At 37.8% G+C, this 13,046-nt stretch overlaps 1 long non-coding RNA gene across 3 annotated transcripts in view; it reads right to left on the bottom strand.

Annotated features, from left to right (window-relative positions):
* The window catches only part of LOC118148438 (uncharacterized), an 84,845-nt gene extending 72,003 nt beyond the window's left edge, over window positions 1–12,842 (bottom strand). For all 3 annotated transcript variants that reach the window (XR_008477030.2, XR_008477031.2, XR_013527847.1), the window contains exon 1: window positions 12,573–12,842. This is a non-coding gene — a long non-coding RNA (uncharacterized LOC118148438). The remainder of the gene's footprint in view (window positions 1–12,572) is intronic.
* Between the last annotated feature and the right edge of the window lie 204 nt (window positions 12,843–13,046).

Below are 13,046 nucleotides of genomic sequence, written 5' to 3'. Positions count from 1 at the left end.
CACGCACAAGCAAACTGACAACGGCCAGAACGGCGACGGGTAAGGTGGACACGCACAAGCAAACTGACAACGGCCAGAACGGCGACGGGTAAGGTGGACACGCACAAGCAACCTGACAACGGCCAGAAAGACAACGGGTAAGGTGGACACGCACAAGCAACCTGACAACGGTCTTTACAACCTGATCCTGTCAAGTAGCTCATCTCGGTAGTTAACTGCTTCATTTTCACTCCATTCATTTCTACTGTCTCTTCTTAAATGAAAACATAAGCGACGTAACTTGACTAAATGAAAACCATTTTGAATTAAGTTCAGAAACATGTCAACAGTCATACTAAGTTTGTGTTCCAATATGTGGGGCAACATGAAAGGTAAAACAAACATTTTATGACATTTATTCAGTACATTTTAGACTTCCACTTACTGCTAAAATAGAGAAACGAGGACTGGCCTTATCCTCCACATGAAACAGCCAAACAACAACAAAATAACATAATCGCTCACAAGACATTAGGTGGACAACAAAGGCCACAGGTATTCAGCCAGGTACAGATTGGGGCACACAAATAAGGAAGCTACCAGGGGCTGGAGGAAAAACACACAGAACATTAGAGGTAATGGTGCCCAGGGTTCCCACTGGCCACTATGGAAAAGCTCATGATTCAAGGAACGTCAGGTAGAGTACCCAGAAGAGTTTTGCCTCAGCATTAGGGAAAAATATCCCCAAATTTAGCATAGCTCCAGTCTTGCTCAATAACATGGAGATCAAGACCTTGCTTAATAACATGGAGATCAACACCTGAAAGGATCAAAGTATTTTCAGGTAACTTAACTGTGTCCCAGAAAAAAATAAAAGAGCAAGAATAGTGATAGGAGTAGAAAAAAAACTCGCACCCAGAAAGGTAAATTTCATAATGTTATGCATCGAATTAAAAAAAATACTAGGCACACAAAGAAGCAGGAAAATACGACTTACAGTTCAGAAGAGAAATCAACCAATTGAAATCAACCCAAGATGGGGACAAATATTAGAATTAGCAGGCAAGATGTCAAAGAGTCATTATAAATGCATTTTACATGCTCAATATGTGAGAGAATGCTATATATTTTTTGAAAGACCCATATCAAACTTGGAGAGATAGGAAGTATAACGTCTGAGGCAAAAAATTACACTGAATATGATTAAAAGCAAATTAGACCTTGCAGAAGAAAATATTGTAAACTTGAAGACAGCAATAAAACTATCCAAAATAGCCGGGTGCGGTGGCTTTTCAGAAACAATGTCAGTAGCCAGAATATACAAGAAGCACTTTAAAATACTGGGGAAAAAAAGCCTATTAATTCCGTTTCTTTCAAAAATGAAATTTAAAAAAAGACATTTCAGATATGCAAAACCTGCGAGAACTGTGACCAGCAGAGCCACACTATAAGAAATGTTATAGGGGCCGGGCGCGGTGGCTCACGCCTGTAATCCCAGCACTTTGGGAGGCCAAGGCAGGTGGATCAGAGGTCAAGAGATTGAGACCATCCTGGTCAACATGGTGAAACCCCATCTCTACAGAAAATACAAAAATTAGCTGGGCATGGTGGTGCACGCCTGTAGTCCCAGCTACTCGGGAAACTGAGGCAGGAGAGTTGCTTGAACCCAGAAGGCAGAGGTTGCGGTGAGCCGAGATCATGCCATTGCACTCCAGTCTGGGTAACAACAGCGAAATTCCATCTCAAAAAAAAAAAAAAGAGCAAAACTCCGTCTCAAAAAAAAAAAAAAAGAAAGAGCAAAAAAAAAAAAATGTTACAGGAAATCCTTTTAGGCAGAACCGAAAGAATACCAGCTAGAAATCTGTATCTACACAAAAGACTGAAGAACATGGAAAAATATGCAAGATTTTTTCATGATTTAAATCTCTTTTAAGAATAATTGACTGTTTATATAACTGTATTAACAATGTAATATTAGGTTTATGACATATAGCAAGGAAAATGTATGAATAAATAGCAAAAAAGTGGGGAAGGGAGAAATTAAAGTATAATATTTTATTAGTCCATTTTCCTGCTAATAAAGACACAAAACCCAGGACTGAGTAATTTATAAAGAAAACGAGGGCTGGGCTCATGCCTGTAATCCCAATACTTTTGGAGGCCAAGGTGGGCAGATCACCTGAGGTCAGGAGTTCGAGGCCAGCCTGACCAACATGGTGAAACCCTGTCTCTACTAAAAATACAAAAAATTAGCCAGGCATCGTGGCTCACTCCTGTAATCCTAGCGATTCAGGAGGCTGAGACGGGAGAATCACTTGAACATGGGAGCAGAGCTTGCAGTGAGCCAAGCATGTCTTACATGGCACCAGGCAAGAGAAAGAATGAGAACCCAGTGAAAGGGGTTTCACTTTATAAAACCATCAGATCTCATGAGACTTATTCAGTATCACAAGAACAGTATGGGGGAAAAAAAAACACCCCTGTGATTCAGTTATCTCCCACCAGGTCCTTCCCACAATACTTAGGAACTATGGGAGCTATAATTCAAGATGAGAGTTGGATGGGGACACAGCCAAACCATATCAACTATCCCGAAGCTTATACTAGATGTAGGGTGACTAACTGCCCCCATTTTCCTTGGACTAAGGAGTTTTTATGAAACCAGACTTTGAGCATTAAATTAAGACAATCCCAGGAAAACCGAGCTCATTTAGTCACCTTAACACATCAAGTGTGTGCTATCACTTGAGGGTACACTGCAATAGCTAAACTGACATTGACGGAGCCACTCAACTGCTCGGTGCCCTGGTTTACTCATCTCTAAACACAGGCACAATAATGGTTCCTTATTTGTGTTATGGCAAGAATTTAATAACAGGATGTATGTGGCCGGGCGCAGTGGCTCACCCTGTAATCCCAGCACTTTGGGAGGCCAAGGTGGATGGATCATTTAAGGTCCGGAGTTCAAGACCAGCCGGGCCAACATGGTGAAACTCATCTCTACTAAAACTACAAAAATTAGCCAGAGAGTAGTGGCACATGCTGGTAATCCCAGCTACTCGGGAGGCTGAGATAGGAGAATCACTTGAACCAGGGAGCCAGAGGTTGTGGTAAGCTGAGATCACACCACTGCACTCCAGTCTGGGTGACAAAGTGAGACCCTGTCCCCCACCACTAGCAAAACAGATGTATGTAATATGTATGGTACATACTAGGGATTAATAAACAGAAGCTTTATCATGATCTAAGTTCACTTTAGGAAAAAAATCAAAGTTACATGGTAGAGAGTGAATAAAAGCAAACATGACTGGAAGGAGAGAATAATTTAGTTGGCGAGTACAGTAAATAGAGCAGAGATTACAGGGACCAGAACCAAAGAAGTCACAGTGGGGATACAGGTAAATGGAAAGACTCAAGACAGCAGACTTCACAGTGTTTATGAGTTACTCCTTCCAATAGATGTCCATGGAAACCTGCTATGCTCCATACTCCAGCACTGTGCTGGGAACTGAGGGCATGCATCTGGATCAGGGTACTGTCCTCAACACTGAATCTGTGTTTAGAACGTATTCCACATTTCCATTTTGACCCAGAAATTCCAATATGTGTTAGTTTAAAGACTCACCCAGTGAGCAACTTTTCTCCCCTGTGCATTGAAATTTTTTTAATGTCAAGAGAAAGAAAGAAATTTTGAATCAAAATATGACAAAATTTTGCTCTTTAGACCCAGTCAGAAAGACCCATATGAAGCATTCATCTTAGCAATTCTTCTCAGTTTATCTGATAAAGTTGTTTTAGGTTTTATATATTTATAAAAGCATATGAGGGCACTATCTGATTTTGTTTGTGAAGACAGTTTTTTATATCAGGAGAGACTACCATTAAAGATGGAAGATTTTGATTCATAGCTTTTAAATTATATTTTGTTAAATTTTAAGAAATATACACTGTGATGCTCTCCTATTGTTCTGATATTTCATAAAATTTGCCTGGGCTGCATGAAATACAAATTTGGCTCTCAGAGGTCTTCCTGGCTGAATTAAGGTTAAAATGAATATTCCTTCTGTGTAGGGTGTTTCCTTTGGAATTTTGAAAAACAGCTGACGATTCAAGAAATATAAAGATGAGTCTTACTCTATAAAAAGGATTTGATTTTATGTGGGGTTTTTCTTTATTCTAGTCGAGTTTTGCTTTGTTTTTGTTTTTTAATGAATAATGTTTACTTTTATTCTTAAAAATGGAGACATGCAGATGACCAAAAGCATATGAAACACATGAATCCATTTATTTTAAATACAAGATTACTATATAACCTCTTAAGTCTTCAGTAGTTGAATGTGAAAATCCAAACTGCCATTTATACTTAATTTTTAGAAATAAGTGAAAATCAACATACTTTCAATGGACTTGATATCATACTTGGAAGTTCCAGAAAGCTACCCTCCTTTTCCTATAACCTTAATTTCTTTATATATATTTTTTATTTTACTTTAGGTTCTGGGTTACATGTATAGGTCATGCAGGGTTGATGCATAGGTGCTTACATAACCAGGTGGTTTGCTGCCTCTACTTCCCCTTCGTCTATATCGGCATTTCTCCCTATGTTATGCCTCCCCACCCTCCCCACCCCGCACTGTCCCTCCCCTAGACCCCTCCCAACTTCCCCTAGTGTGTGATGCTCCTCTCCCTGAGTCCATGTGTTCTCGCTGTTCAACACCAGCCTGTAAGTGAGAACATGCGGTTTTTTAATATTTTTAGAAAGTCCAACAGATCTGTCTACTTTTTAAAATTTCTGGCCAGGCGCAGTGGCTCACGCCTGTAATCCAAGCACTTTGGAGGCCAAGGCAGGTGGATCACCTGAGGTCGGGAGTTCAAGACCAGCCTGACCAACATGGTGAAACCCCGTCTTTGAAAAAATAAAATAAAATTTCTGTTACTGGAATACAACTATGTTTCACTTCTTATGAGTAATATTTAAAAATTAAAGGACAACTAAAATTCCTTAAGACTGTCAAATAATGCTGAAGGAATTCTCACTTAAACTTTTTTTGTTTTTGAGGAAAGTAATTGCAATCAGAAGTATTTTGAACAAAACTACTGGTTCATCACAGCAAAAGAGGAAGGAAGTGGTAAGGAAAGCACAGAGTGGTACTTTATTTGGCAAAATAAAGTGTTTAGATTTAAAACCATGCACACAGTTTATTTGATTTTCTATCACATATTCTATCTTAAAGAAAAAAATTTTATGGACATATAAGAAAATCAAATTTTCACAGAAAGGAAGGATATATAAAATCAGTTCTTAAATTGAACAGAATGACAAATTAGTCATCATATTTATGTTTATTGTGTATTCACCCCCCAAAGTCATTGGGTTCTCTGCTGAAAAAAATACAGATGAAAATAAGACGTGCCCCCTGCCCTCAGAAAGTCTCCTCTCTCCCTAGGGAAACAGAGCCCACTGCATGCAGAGGGTACTGACAGGCAAAAGGACCCTGAAAGTCCTCACATAGAAGAAAGCCCTTGTGAATTTTTTAAAAAGAATTTTGGTGATTGCAAACCAGGAAAAGGGCCTGTTAAGATTAATCTAAGAAGAGAAATTAGATTCATGTAGATTTAGAAATTAGAAAAATGCAGATTTAGAGTTATGTAGATTTAGAAAATAGAAATTAGAAAAATGCAGATTTCTCTGATGATCAATACTGGTATTCCATGCAGATGATCAATACTGGTATTCCATGCAGATGACCAATACTGGGATTCCACGCAGCACTAACAGCTTTGTCTACAGTTTTGCAATTCCAAGTAAATCCTGACACACTCAAATAAAGATTATTTCACTCAGAAAACATGTAGGCCAATTCCTTTTTTGTGGCTATATATAATTTCAAATTAGAAGTTAAGACTTCACCGAATGTACCCCATTTTCAGCAAATGCATCCTAAGGAAACAGTAGCTTCTTATATTTCTTCTACCAGTTCTCTTCATAGCTAAGAATTAGTTCCCATTGCTTACAGCTAGAGTCATAGCAAAGAAGCCTTATTCTTCTTTAAGATCTGAGCGAAGATTCTCCCTCAAGAAGCTTCCTTAAACTGCAGAACCCATGCTGGCTTAATTGCATCCTTGCTGCCAGTGTGCAAAGCCTCTGCCACTTCCCAGATTTGCTATGAAGGGCAACAGCTATGGCCAAACCTTCTCCATCTCATTGTCCTCACAAATGAATTCAGTTTCAAATCTTGTGACTCATATACATCTATCAAGCCTCTAATATCTTGGAGCCAAAATGATTTTTTTCCCCTAGGGCTCATGATTAGAGATGTAGAGGAAGCGAGAGGCAAAAAGACATGAAAAGCTCAGTTTGTGTGCCCTAAAGAGTTTAAATGTATCTTTTCATAATTTTTTTAAAAGCTTTAATTTTTAAAGAATGTTTAATTCCCCTTTTCCCCTGCTGAATATATCCAAAGTGTTAAGCCAAAAATAAATAAATAAATAAAAAGACCTTTAGAATTCACAAGGTCTAAAATCATGAAAACACACTAATGCATCAAACTTCCATGGAGGATTAGCCCATATTCTATGTTAGTTTAGTGCCATCAAGTGGACCAGTTGAAGAAGTAACATTCCTGAATGTTTTTATTACTAACTTGTAGGCATTCCGTCCTCTTTCATGCCTGAAGGCATTTACTGAGAATGAAGTAAATTAAGAAAAAGCTTGACTTTTAGTTTCACATTCCATATGTTTATAATAAAAGAAGTTGGTCCACATTTTCCACAAAATTTGATAAAACAGATTGTGATTGTCAACAAATTTTATTAACAGTCTGTCTACAACATTTGTGATTAAAAAAAAAAGACTGTATCAAAGTTCAGAAAAGTTTAAATATTCATTATTTTACAAATTGAAAACTTAGGCACACTATATCCTTCACTAAATAGTCTGTGGAGCTGGGAAATTGTGATTTGCCAAAAAAAAGTCTGAATACATATTATATTCTTTCTTTTTTGGGTAAATGAATTTACAAATTAATTAGTTATTATAAAATAAACAGTCATATTACCACTCCCTAAGTTAGAAACTAGAACATTCTCAAGACACAAAAATACCTACTTGCCCCTTCCCTTTTGTACATAAATTAGCCTCAGATTAAGTATCCCCTAAATAAAATGTTCTAGTTTTGCCTAAATAGAATCATAGAATATGTACTCTGTGTGTGTGTGTGTGTGTGTGTGTGTGTGTGTGTATACCTGGCTCCTTCCACTCAGCCATAGGTATAGGTATGTAAGACTCATCAACATTGAAGAATTCAGCTTTCATGAGCTCATTTTCTTTTCTTTTCTCTTTTTTTTTTTTTTTTTTTTTTTTGCTATATGATATGCCACTGCATGAGTTATTTATTCATTCTGTTGTAGGTGAATACCTTGGTGCTTCCAATTTTTTTTTTTTTTGAGATGGAGTTTCACTCTTGTTACCCAGGCTGGAGTGCAATGGCACCATCTTGGCTCACCGCAACCTCCGCCTCCTGGGTTCAGGCAATTCTCCTGCCTCAGCCTCCTGAGTAGCTGGGATTACAGGCACGCGCCACCATGCCCAGCTAATTTTTTTTTGTATTTTTAGTAGAGATGGGGTTTCACCATGTTGACCAGGATGGTCTCGATCTCTTGACCTTGTGATCCACCCGCCTCAGACTCCCAAAGTGCTGGGATTACAGGGGTGAGCCACCATGCCCAGCGGTGCTTCCAATTTTAAGATATTATTAATAATGCTGTTGTGAACATGTTCATACATGTATTTTGGTGCTTGTTACCTTACAATTCTGAAGGGTAGATTATAAAGTAGAAATGCTAGGACTCAGGGGATGCATGTCTTCAATTTTACTAGTAAGAATTTTTCTAGTAATCTCTAATTCTAGAAATTTACCTTTTTTCTACATACACTATCATACTACTGGTAAATACTGATAAATTAATTTCTACTTTTTTATCCCCTTTTATTTCTTGCCTTAGTAAACTAGCAAGAACGTCCAGTACAATTTGCTGTGAAAAACAGCAGTAATGATGGACATCCTTCTCTCCTTGAACCTAATGTGGCTGTATAACATTTAATCATTAGATACGATGGTTGCTATAGTTTCTCTTATGAGATGCCATTTATGAGATTAAGAAAGTCCCCTTATAGGCCAGGTGCGGTGGCTCAAGCCTGTAATCCCAGCACTTTGGGAGGCCGAGGCGGGTGGATCACAAGGTCAAAAGATCGAGACCATCCTGGTCAACATGGTGAAACCCCGTCTCTACTCAAAAGACAAAAAATTAGCTGTGCATGGTGGCGCGTGCCTGTAATCCCAGCTACTCAGGAGGCTGAGGCAGGAGAATTGCCTGAACCCAGGAGGCGGAGGTTGCGGTGAGCCGAGATCGCGCCATTGCACTCCAGCCTGGGTAACAAGAGCGAAACTCCGTCTCAGAAAAAAAAAAAAAAAAAAAAAAAAAAAAAAAAAATAGACAGAAAGTCCCCTTATATTTCTAGTTTCTTAGAAGTTTTTGTTTAATTATGGCTAGATGTTGAATTTTATCAAACACTTTGGCATGTACTGCATTGTTTTTATTTTTTCTCCCTTACTTTGTCCATGTGGCAAAAATAATAAATGTTATAAATTGATAAAATGTTAAACCAATTATTCATTTACAAAAAAAGTTCAAATTGGCTATATGTCATCATTTTTGTACGTGGATACATATGGATTATTTTCCTAAACTTTTAATACAATTTTTGTAGATGTATCTAATTGGCATGTATTTTCTTTCTTTCCTTGTACTGTTGTTATGGGGTTTTGGTGTCAAAGTTATGGCAGTCTCGGGTTGGAGAGAATGTCTTCTTTCTCTATACACTGGAAGAGTTTGCTTTAGAATTATTTCTAACATAAATGTTTGCTAGAACTTACTGTCAAGATCTGTGTTTTTCTTTGTGAAAATATTTAATTCAATATTTTACTTCATTTTTATTTTATGGATGTATGTATTTATTTTTAGGGGTGGGGTCTGGCTCTGTCATCCAGACTGGAGTTAGGTGGTGTGATCACTGCTCACTGCAACCTTGACCTCCTGGGCCCAAGCAATCCTCCTACCTTGGCCCCCCAAATAGCTAGGACTACAGGTATGTGTCACAAGCCTGGCTTATTTTTGAAATTATTAATATTTTTGTAGACACACGGTTTGCTGTGTTGCCTAGGCTGGCTTTAAACCCCTGGCCTCGGCCGGGCGTGGTGGCTCATGCCTGTAATCCCAGCACTTTGGGAGGCCGAGGCGGGTGGATCACGAGGTCAAGAGATCGAGACCATCCTGGTCAACAAGGTGAAACCCCATCTCTACTAAAAATACAAAAATTAGCTGGGCATGGTGGCGCACACCTGTAGTCCCAGCTACTCGGGAGGCTGAGGCATGAGAATTGCTTGAACCCAGGAGGCGGAGGTTGTCGTGAGCAGAGATCGTGCCATTGCACTCCAGTCTGGGTAACAACAGCCGAAACTCCGTCTCAAAAAAAAAAAAAAAAAAAAAAATAGCTCTTGGTCTATTCTCTTTTTTCTTTCTTAGTAGTGTCAGGAGTTTGTCAATTTTATTAATCTTTCCAAAGATCTAATTACCAGCTGTGTTGATGCACTTCCTATTATATTTGTTTTCTAAATGACTAATGTCTGCTTTTATCTGTATTATTTTCTTATTTCTATGTTCTTTGTCTATATTGTGCTATTCTTTCACTAACTTCTTAAATGAATATTTAGCTTCGTTCTTCTGTTCCTTTAAGGAAAAGTACTGTAAGTTCTGATTTTGCTATACAAATTTTGATATGTAGTGTTTTTATCATTCCATTTAAAATGCTTTCTAGTTTATATTCTGAATTCTTCTTTTACTCACGAGTTCTTTAAAATAATATTTTAAATTTATAAACCTCTAAAGTTTTTTTTTTTTTTTTTTTGGTCTTCCGTTGTTTATTTCTAGCATAACTGCACTGTAGGAGAAGAATACACTTGTGTTCTTTCAATCCTTTGTTATTTTGGGGGTTTGCCTGATAGTCATTCTGTGGTCAATATTTGTAAATGTTTCTTATGCTTGAAATATATAAGTATTCTGTAGATGTTAGGTGCTGTGTCCTGTATTTGTTAATTGTTTAGTTCAAGTAGTTCTAGATCCTTACTGTTTTTTGTTTTTTAATTAATCTAGAAATTACAAAGAGAGGTAATTTTAAATCTCATTATGATTCTTAATTCATCTATTCCTCCTTGCAGTTTGTTACTCTTCCCTTAAAAATTTTGAAAGCATACACATGTATGTCTTTCTGGTGAAGTGAACCTTTTAGCCTCATGAAGTAATTCCATGTACCCCTAGTAATGCTTCTAACCTCAAAAATCTATCTATATCCATCTAAGCTTTCTTTTTATTACTATTTGAGTTGCATACAGTTTTTCATCCTTTTACATTCAAACTTTCTATTTATTTAAGTTTTAGATATATTTCTTGTAAAGACTACATAGTTGGATTTTATTTATTATCAAGCATAACATTTTAACTCTGTATTTTGAACTAATTTTAGACTTACAGAAAAGTCATAAAAATTTCACAGAGTTCCTTGACACGGTGTTATTTACTAAACTACAGACTTTAGAGAGACTGTCACCAATTTCTCCACTATTGTCATTTTCTGTTCCAGGATCCTACCCAAGTTCCAGGATGAATAAAAAGCTCTGCACTTGCTATTTGTTCATCCTTGGGCTTCTCTATCCTGTAAGAGTTCCTCTGGCTTTTTTTTTTTTTTTTTCTTTTGTCTTTAATAACCCTGACACTTTTGACAAATACTGGTCAGTTGCTTTGTAGAATGTCATTCAGTTTGGGGTTGACTAATGTTTTTTCATTATTAGAATGAGATTGGGCATTTCTGGCCAGAACACTACAAAAAATTATGTTGTGTCCCTCTTGGCGTATCATATCAAGTGTGTCACGTTGCCAGCATGTGTCATTACTGGCTATGTTTACCGTGAGCACTTGGTTAAGTTCGTGTGTTCTGAGTTTCTCTACTGCAGGATTACACTCCCTCTCTAAAGCAGACATATGTCTTGGAAGAGATAACTTGACAACAAGCAAAGACTATTTTTCCTTAAACTTTTGGCCACCAAATTTAGCCTCTGTAAGTGGATATGGTTTGCAACATTACTACTACAGTATTTGTCTAATAGTGATTCTCTATTTCTCACTTTTCTTTTAAACTTTTTAGTATGAATTCCCTTTCCAGGAAGACCTTTCTCTATCCCTAATTTATTTATTCAATTGTTTATTTGTATCAAGAGTCACTCTGCTATATTCCATTTATTAGAAGTGAGTTACTAGCACTAGCCCATACTCTAGAGGAGGAAATCACAGAATGGCCTAGTTATCAAGAAGTGTGGTCAGTGGAACCATCTTCAACAGCCTACTATGCCTGATACTCCTAAAGCACTTAACCGATTTTACACTTAATCTTATCATTAATGCCATCTGAGATTACAATTTTACAGAGATCTGCAGTAGTTGCTTCTCAGTACAGTCCTATAATAAGGGATAAATTTACAAATGAGGCACAAAATGAATGATCTTTCTTCCGAATAACACAGCCACACCGTACACAACTTGGTTGGTAATGTCAGTCATTTAGTCCAGCACAGTGGTCAAGAGTCTGGGCTCTGGAATCAAATACAAGTGGATTAAAATCCAGGTTTTGCTGCTCACTAGTTGTGTGATCATGTACAAATTAGCTTCTCTACACCTCAGCTTCATCATAAATCAAATGGAGATAATATTAGGATCATCCCTAAGGGTTGTAATATTGGACCCTTGTCTCTTGGAGAATGCCCAATATCTAACCAGCTCCTATTTGAAGGAATCTAAATGTTTGGAGTCTTGTATTTATTCTAGAGAATTAGAACTCTTAATGCCTTAAAGTGTTATGGTGCCCCATTTTAGCACTTCCACACTGTGATTCCTTTTACTTACATGTTCACCCTCCCCATTATGAGTATGTCTTCCACAGGACAGGGTTCAGCTTTACATCCCCTACACAACAATCCCTGGTTTATAACTGGAGGGATTTGCTGAAGAAGTGAATGAGTGAATGGATAGAATGAAACAGAGCTCATAGATTCACTTTAGTAGTATCTGTCAGTAGCATAAACCAACTTGTGCTTGAAAACCAGCCTTACATATATGGCTACCAGTTTCAATAAAGTTCAAATATATGCAGAAGAGAATTTTGTATATATAACAATTGAAACTATTAAACCAATATTTTTAACCTCAACAATTTTAATAAAATATGTTTTAATGTTAAAATTTATATTTTCATTAGCTATTTGGAAGTGAAAGCAGGGTGTTCTATTACCCATCTTGTCCTGTTCAGTTGTGCTTAAAATTAACTGCTACAGGTGTTAGTAAAAAATCCATACAGTATCAAATTTTCACAGTGTAATGTGTGTGAGAAAACCTACAGATTTCCTCCAAGTTAAGCAATAAAGGGAAAATCCATGAACAAACAGAGGGGCAACAGGACACAGTCACAGTAATTTCTGACTCACCTGTTCCTTCAGAATTTTGCTGACTTTCCACTGTATTTGCTCTCACCCTTTCCCACTGCAGCCTCAGGATGAACACAGACACGTTCCTTAATCTCACGTAACAGAGCTGAGACTAGACTGAAATCGTAGATCAGTTCTGATTAAGGTCCTGAGACTACCAGAAGAAACACAATGCTAAGTTAAAATGCAATGTACAATGGCCCACAGGATGTGGCTGCTCTCTGCACCCAGCAGCACAAGACCCCCGTCCTGGGGCCCCCCAGCATGACTGCCCCATGCTGGTGAGTGTCTTTGCTTGGGACACAGCTTGCCTCTATGAGGCAAGAGCCATTGTTTCTCAGGAATGCCCTTATGACAGCCAGATGCCCAGAGTCCATGGCTGAAAGAGATGCCCAAAGAAAAGAATGCAACTTTCCCATCTACAGTCTACCTCCAAGGCCTCACTTCCTGCCCAGGATATTCTACTTCCCAGAA

The sequence above is a fragment of the Callithrix jacchus genome, chromosome 16 (genome assembly GCF_049354715.1).
Source record: "Callithrix jacchus isolate 240 chromosome 16, calJac240_pri, whole genome shotgun sequence".
NCBI classification, from domain to species: Eukaryota; Metazoa; Chordata; class Mammalia; order Primates; family Cebidae; genus Callithrix; species Callithrix jacchus.
The sequence above is the reverse complement of the archived record's forward strand: the minus strand, read 5'-3'. Positions and strand labels throughout refer to the sequence as shown.